Raw genomic sequence first — 8125 nt, 5'->3', positions numbered from 1 at the left:
CCTCTCCCTGGTGCCGAGTCTGTCTTCTGGAAGACGCCTGATGCCCAAGTGCTTGTGTCACCACGGCTGACTCACTTCACGGACACAGAAGAGTCCCTTCCCCTCCTCCACTCAAGCCCACGTGCACAAGCCCCACCCTGGCCATCTGACCCCAGAGCTGAGTCTGGGAAAGGCCCATGCCCAGCGAATTTCCCACTGGGTTCAAGAGACCCCCTCCCCAGGGAACAGGGACAGAGGCCCCCTGCCTGGAGACAGCCTTTGGCCTCAGATCAAGGCAGGAGCAAGACCCAGGTGAGGAGTTTGGCAGGGAGGGCGAGGAAGGGCCAGGATCCTGAGGCTGGCTGAAGGGGGAGGAGCTCACCAGGGACTGTCTCACCTTCTAACAGGTGAGCAATCTCACGATTGGTTAGCTCTGTGAGTGACACGGCTTTGAGGATGACCTTACCAGAGGGTCTGAGACCCCAATTCCAGGCTGTGAGTCTTGGACAAGCTCAGAAAGCACGAGGGAGAGGTTGAGGGGAGGGACTACCTGATTGAGTCACTTCCCTCCCCCACCAGGGGCAAGAGAACACCCAAGTCATGGCCAGCCCCCCAAAAGGCAGAGCAAGTTAGCTGACCTCTCCCTCCAGCCAGCATGGCCCCTGGACCTCCTTGCTATGCCTGGGGTCCCTTCTGCCTGCCCTTGTAAGTTTAGGCAGGACAAGAGAGTCTGAGCCTGCACCCAGCAGCTTCTAGAACACAGGCCCGAGCACCCCAGGCCAGGGTGTGCAGCTGCCTTCTGGAAGCCACGGGAACCCCTGAGTACAGGGTTAGCAGAAGCCCAGAGTTCAAGCAACACCTGCCACGCAGGGTTAGTTTTGTGACCCCGCCTGGGAATGAATGACCTGAGCTCACATCCTGCCTCTGCAAGCGACTTCCACTTGCATCCCTGTGCAATGTGGACAGCCAAATCCATCAGGTCATTATAAGGACTCACTGAGATCTTGGAGCCAATCTCCAAGTATTGTCTCCCCTAGAAGCATTCTTACAAGAGTCTTGAAAATACAGAATTACAAAAACAGGACAGGTTGAGAGTTGTCAGGGGTCAGAGGAGAGCGGGGAGGGGTAGAGGAAGCCTCGTGATGGCTGAGCTCTTCTACATCCTTATTTATTGAAAGGCAGAGAAAGAGAGACAGAAAAGAGAGTTCTTCTGTCCACTGGTTCACTTCCTAAATGCTGACAGCACTCAAGCCTGGGCCAGGCTGAAGCCAGGAACTGGGAGCTCCTTCTAGGTCTCCTACATCTAGGTAACAGGAACTCTGTTCCATGAGCCACTTCCACTGCCCCCAAGACTGCTTTAACAGGAGATTGGACTCCAGAGCAGAACTGGGACTTAAACTATGGGACTGTGGGTGCCCCACAGTGTCTTAGCAGGTGCACCTTGGCCGTTGTCTGCATCAGCATCCTGGCGGGATTGTGCACCAGAGATCTGCACTACATTCAAACTGGGAGAAACTAGTTCGCACAATTGCAGGTACATCTACAAATCCCTCAAAATGGTAAGTCCAATTTTTTTTTTTAGAATTATTTCCACAACGCCTGGTGATGAGGGAGATCCCGTAACATAAGCCTTTCTCTCTTTCCAGCCCCGCTGGGCTCCTTTTTGAGCTTGTGCCTCATGGAAACTAGCATCCTAGAAAACTGTGGCAACCAGCTGGGGGAGGCAGAGACAGAGAACAGAGCCTGGCCATGAGTTCAGCACCGATCATTTTTCTGCATGACCGTGGATGCTGGGAGAACTGAATGGGTGAGGAATGAATAAATATTATAGCAAGGGATATACTGACCACTCAGGAAAGGAAACAGGCTCAAAGCGGGAAGTACTTGGGATATACACAAGGGTAACCTTACAGCCCTGTGTGGGCCGGCCAGGTCCTACCTGACCTCGTCCATCCCAGGCTGCGATCTGTGCCAGGGAGAGGTCCTACACTGCGAGGTCAGTGAGAGAGGCACTTTAATTAGCGCAAGAATAAATTACATCGGAGAGCACTGACTCCTCCCGACGGCGTGGCAAAAATGGAAGCCCAGCATTTTCAATTTAAGGTTTAGTTAGATAATGCCTATTGGTGCCAGTAGATTACAGAGTGGATATTAAATCCTGCAGGATTTGGAATCCAAGGGTATGAGTGGAATCTCTAAGTAGGGAAAGCAGCTGGAAGGAGCTGTTGGCCGCAGCTAATGAGAGAGCCCCCTCCGTGGAAGACGAGCCAGCCTGGAACTGAGTGCGAGAGACCCATTGGCTGCTTCAACGGGAGAGGTGACCCCCGAATTCCAGCTGCTGGGATCACCTGCCACACTGGCTCCCTGAGCCAGGTCAGTGCCCGCCAGGAATGGCCCAGCTGCACCACCGACTTGACAATCAGAACACGGACTGACTTCAAGCTCACCCACCCCTCCCCTCTTTCCTCCATCCACTCAGCTCTTTACGCTTTCTTCAAAACAACTGGAGCCTCCCCTCCTCCAGGAAGCCCTCCCTGACACCCTTTGTGGTTTCTTCAGTGGACTCCCCCAGCAGTGCCATCACCGTCGGTTCCTACAACTAAGGACTCCTTTCTGCTTCACCACTCACCCTTTGAAAGACATGAACCCAATTCACCATCCTGCACCCTTGCCCCCAGGCACAAGGGCTGCCCAATACACAGGAGTGGGTTCTCCAGGGCACCAGGGGGCCGTTTGCAGCCTGAGTGCACTGTGACTAGGTGGGTATCCACAGTGGTGCAGACCCAAGAGGTTCGACAGGAGCTACTGGAAGCCTCCCCACCCCCACCCCCACCTTGCAACCCTCAGATCCTTCCTGGAGACATCCAGGCCCTGTGTAGTCACCCAGCAGGTTTTATGCATAGCCATGTAAATATGTATGTGCTCTCCCTTCCAGACAAAACAGAGATGCAAGCGACAGCCATCGCTTTCCACCATCTGAGCAGCACAGCCTTGCTGGAGCCTTCTTTGGCATCAGAGATGCTTCTGTGTTCCCCACCAGCTGAGCCAGGCCCTGCTGCTCCGGGACCTTAGCCCCACTCTTCCTTGAGCGGGTGCAGCATGGTTTCTCAGGAGCCACTGGGGCAGGAAGAGTCCCTCCAGGACCCCTTCAGAGACCAAATTCAGAGACCAGCTCATGCCCCTTGCATAACAATGGTGCAGCACTTGCCTAAGAACCTATGCAATCCTCCAATATGGTTTAAATCACCTCTAGATCACTTATAATACCCAGCACAATGTAAATGCTATGTAAATAGTTGTTATGCTGTATTGTTTAAGGAATAATGACAAAGAAAAAAATGCTAGTACATGTCCAGGACAGACACAATTATTTTGGGGATATTTGCAGGCTGCAGTTGGTGTAGGATCCACAGATACAGAGAGCTGAGGGTAGAAGTACTGCTGGGCACCTAAGGATGCCCGGTGTGTCATTCCTGAACAAGCAGGCCTGGCACAGCCGTAGGACTGTGGCCAGGGCAAGAGTGAGGACCATCGCAACCTCCCTGGGGCCAGAGTGATGTCTCTGGCAAATGCGAGACAAAGACTCAGGCTCAGTGGAAGAAGTTGGAGCAGCTTATTAGTTTAAGCAGGATGAAATGTGTAAATTAATTACCCCGGCCACCCAGGCGTGCAGCCACCAGCCCTGCACGCTGGAAGGAATGGCAGCAGCCTTCGTCTGTCTCCTGGCTTGGCTCCCCTGCCACACACAGCCCAGGGAATCAGCCCCTCTGCCCACAGGGGTAAGGAGGACCCTGGGCTCATCCTGTCTTAGCCTTGTCTCCCAGAAACCAGGACCAGGAGGCCTTGAGTGGGGAGGATGTCCATCGTACAGGCTGGGACTGTGTCCTGCTGTCACCCTTCCAAAAGCAAGGTCCCACCGAAGGGACCAAGGGGGCACAAGTGGCCTCCTTCTGCCCCATCCTCCACTTGTCCCTGGAACTCCTGTTTACCATGTGAGCGCCATGGGCCAGGCACTGTGGCCATCCTTTTCCTCATGCTTGGTGTTTGATCCTCATGAGTCGCTGTGATTAGTCACATTTCACAGATGAGAAAACTGAGGCCCAAGAAGAGCAAGGACCCAGCTGCTGTCCCTGTTGGTCCCTGGCAGAATGAGGGGGCAGCTCACTGCCTCCTACAGGTGTGCAGGTGAGGGGCAGCGTCTGGGATGGCATCTTGCACACAAGCCTTCCCTGATCCCGTGTCATCCATAGCAGACATCCACTTCAACCAGAAGCAACTGATACACAGTCTCCCTTCCTGTGGCTAAAATCTGTTCCCCAAGCTGCCTGATGTCCTTAGCCATTTCCCAAACTGCCGCACTCTGCCTATGGGCCTTTTCCCACTACCTGCAAGCGTCACTGCCCGCATCTCCATCTACTCCCCACCTGCATCTCCGTGGCTTCTCCACCTGCAGCGCTGCTACCTGCTCTCCCACCTGCCACCGCAGTCCTTCGCATGATGGCTGCTCAGGCTGCCATCACGGGCACCTGGACCCCCACTCTCATTCCACCTCCACACATCTCGAGTCCTCCGCTTGCAGTACTAACCTGATTACTCACCCTCCACAGAGGGAGCCACCCCCTCCACAGCAAAACCCTCGCTCCTCAGGTGGCCCAATGCCAGCTGGCCCTGCCGCCTGGCTTCTAGGCTGGTCTGTGCCCTCCCCACATGTGGGGAATTTACCCTCCAAGGCAGGTGCCTCCAGGCCCCCCAAGCCTCCTCATCTTAGTTACTGGCTCCTTCATAATTAAGCCTGAATATCTGTAGAGTGTCCTGGGTGCTTTTCCTACCACCTGTCAGCACCCCCAGGCTTGTTAATGACGCTGCTTCCCTCTGCCCCTCACTGTCCCCACTTCCCTGATTAGATGGGAGAGCCACATGGAGTAGCAACTCCTGTCACCTCTGATGCCTGGATCTTGGCACAAATGCAGGTGTCCCTTGGCACCTTGGCAACGTCAGTTCCTACGTGCACCTCTTGAATACTATCTCAAGAAAACTCAGGATATCTCATGAGGGCCCAGTGCCATGGTGTAGTAGGTTAAGCTTCCATTTGCAGCGCTGGCATCCTATATGGATGCAGTCCTGGCTGCTCCACTTCCAATGCAGCTCCCTGCTAGTGTGCCTGAGAAAACAGCAGAGGATGGCTCAGGGCTTTGGGTCCTGAAGAGTCTCCTGGCTCCTGGGTTTAGACCGGCGCAACTACATTCATTGCAGCTACATGGGGAGTGAATTAGCAGATGGAAGATCTCTCTCAGTCTCGCTCTGTAACTGTGTCTTTCAAATACAAACAAATAAGTCTTTTTAAAAAGAGGACGTCTAACACAGTGCAAGTGCTACATAAACAGTTGTTATGCTGCATTGTTTAGGAAATAATGGTAAGAAAAAAAAAACCTGTAACCATTCAATACAGATGCAATTTTCTTTTTCAGATATCTCTGACCTATGGTGAGTGGGTAGCTTGCATGCATGGACGCAGGACCCCCAGAAGCGGACTGTATCCATGGAAATGAGTGAGGATGTTCCCACCCCACCCCTCAGCCTCGCTCCCCTGCGGGACCCCTGGCTGCCTCCTTTACCGGAGTCTGCTTGGTGGATCCAATCTGGGCTTCAGGCCATCTAGTTCTGTCTCTTCTCCTGGCAGGTCCACCCCAAGCCACCAAATACCCTATCCTCACCACCCAAGCCACATCTTGAGTCCTAGACTAGTTGGGTCTTGACATGACAAAGAGGCCAACCTGGGAGAAACAAAGGTTTGCTGGCACTGGCCAGGGGGCAGGTCCAGAAGGAAGCCTACTGTGATCTCCGCGGAGTGACCTCATGATGACACTAGGGTCCCTGACTAAGGTCTCCCCTCCCTCGCTTACCCAAGCCTCAGGGACCCTGGTGGCCACTCAGCCCCAGCTCAACCACCGCCTGCCACATCCTCCAGCATGGGCTGAGGGTCTGTTGGTCCCGGAGATCCTGCTCCCCTTCCCTTTGGCTCTTCCTGACCTCAGCCACAGCAAGAGGACAAATTAGGACCGGAGAGACGATCCATCCTGCAAGCGCTGAGAGCACGCCATTCCTGTTTAAGCAAGCTTGTTTTCAGACTGAGTAGTCAAGGCTCAGAGAAAGAAAGCCTCCTGGATCCCTCTCAGGAAGTAGCTGGAGGTTTGAGAATGCGGCGTGAACTGCCCATCTGTGCCCGCCTCATCCCTCCTTCTGCCCTGGCACCCACTGGGATGCTAAGCATGGCCTCCTCCAGACTTTGGCCCCCAGGGCTACATTAGGAGCAAGGCACACACTTCCCCACACCGCTGGGACAACTCGTGTCAGTGGGCTCTGTCCTTGCCCTCCCCTTGGACCTCAAGGACCCTGGTCTCCACCTTGCTCCTCACCTGGAGGTCTTCCTGGTACAAAGACCCGCCCACCCCAACCAACGCCATGAGTGTCACCTTCATGGGCTGCAGAACTGAGGGTAGCATGCGTGCCCAGGTGGCAGTCTGCCGTACTAAGGTTACACGTGCCACCGTCTAGAGCAGAGAGGTCCATGGAGCTAATGCGAAGATGAGAGTTGTGGGGACAATGCTCCCTCGGTGCAGGGTCTCTGGGACCCGGCCTTGACTGCCTGGGCTGGGGTGGGAGGCGCAGTGTCGCTAACCACGGTGAAATGCTGCCACCTGCTGGCCGTGTCCCAGAATTGTAGGATTCCCCACGACGGTGGGGGGTCGAGCAGGTGGTCTCCCCACCAGCTCTCCCCAGTCAGCTTCATCCCAGGTTAGGAGGCTTTTTGTTGTCGCCCTAGTCATTTTGATTTTCATTCCGTCATAACAGTAACTCCGCTGTAATCCTTCAATTTGCTGATTCTGGCGCTTGCCGCTCACAGCAGTCCTGCGTCCACCGAAGCACAGGTTTGCAGGGCAGCGGCACCTGGACGTGGCAGAGCCAGGCTCACACACTTGCCCTGGGACTGCAGAGTCCTAGAAACCCCTGCCCACCTGCTGTCTGCCTCCTTCCTATGAGGTCGTGTTGCAGGAGTGTCACCGAGACCCCTGAAGAGCCAGGCCCAGAGGGGAGCCCACAGGCTGCCCCCAGTGAGGGCCTGAGCCCCTCACGATCAGATTTGAAGGCGAGGAGACTGCTGGGCTACGGTAGGGGAGCTCCCCAGGAATTTGGGGCCCAAGCCAATACCTGCCGGCCCACCAGTCCCAAGCTGGGACCAAGCTCTGTCTCCTACCCACCGGCCCCTCTCCCCAGTGCTGCTGCCACACTCAGGACCCCATTTCTCCTCTGGTTCTGGCCAGGACCCATCCTCAAAGGCAGGGCAAAGCAGGCACTGTGGCGGCCAGGAGGGGGCGCACCACATAGTACATGGCTGGAGCTATGTGGACAGCAGAGCCAACCCAAGGGACTAGCTGTCCTCCCAGTTGCCACGAGAGGGCAATAGTGACCAGAGCCGGCCAGTCCCATGGGTACCGACACCATTCGCTGGCTGAGCTGAAGGTGTCTGTGGGTATGCACCCGACCCCTTCTGTCCCACCTCCTTTCCTTTCTGCTTCTCCCTTTTTCAGACCCCAAGGAACCCTCTCCCCAGAACAGGATACCGTCCTCTTAGAACCTCTATACCAAATCATGTTTCCAACTGGCTTGCTTGCCTCCTCCAGGAAGCCTTCCATGGGTGTCCCTCAGGCCCTGGAAGCTCTCCTCTACTTCCTCCAGCCTCTAAGCCTCACAAGGTATTGTCCTCAGAAGCCAACTCAGAGGTGGGTTTCCTGCCACAGAGTGGGCCCTCGAGCCTGACAGCTCCCGGAAGCTTCTGCCCCAGCTGCACTCGGGCACCACAGGGCGCTGGGTTGGGGCTCCTGGCACCCTGTAGCCAGAGTCTGAGCCCTCACAGCCCTGAAGGAGGTCAGTGTGTCCCTGGACCTTGCTCTTGTGTGTCCTAAATTTCCAGCTGCAGGGGCAGCACTGGGGTACAGCAGCTTCCACCGCCACCTACAACACCGGCATTCCACGTTGGAGCACCAGTTTGAATCCCATCTGTTCTGCTTCCCATCCAGCTCCCTGTTCCTGGGAAAGCAATGGAGGCTGGCCCAAGGCTGTGGGCTCCTGCACCCACAGGGGAGAC

The sequence above is a fragment of the Ochotona curzoniae genome, unplaced genomic scaffold, assembly GCF_017591425.1.
Source record: "Ochotona curzoniae isolate NIBS_2020 unplaced genomic scaffold, NIBS_Ocur_1.0 contig_2723, whole genome shotgun sequence".
NCBI lineage: Eukaryota > Metazoa > Chordata > Mammalia > Lagomorpha > Ochotonidae > Ochotona > Ochotona curzoniae.
Note: the sequence above shows the minus strand (reverse complement) of the source record.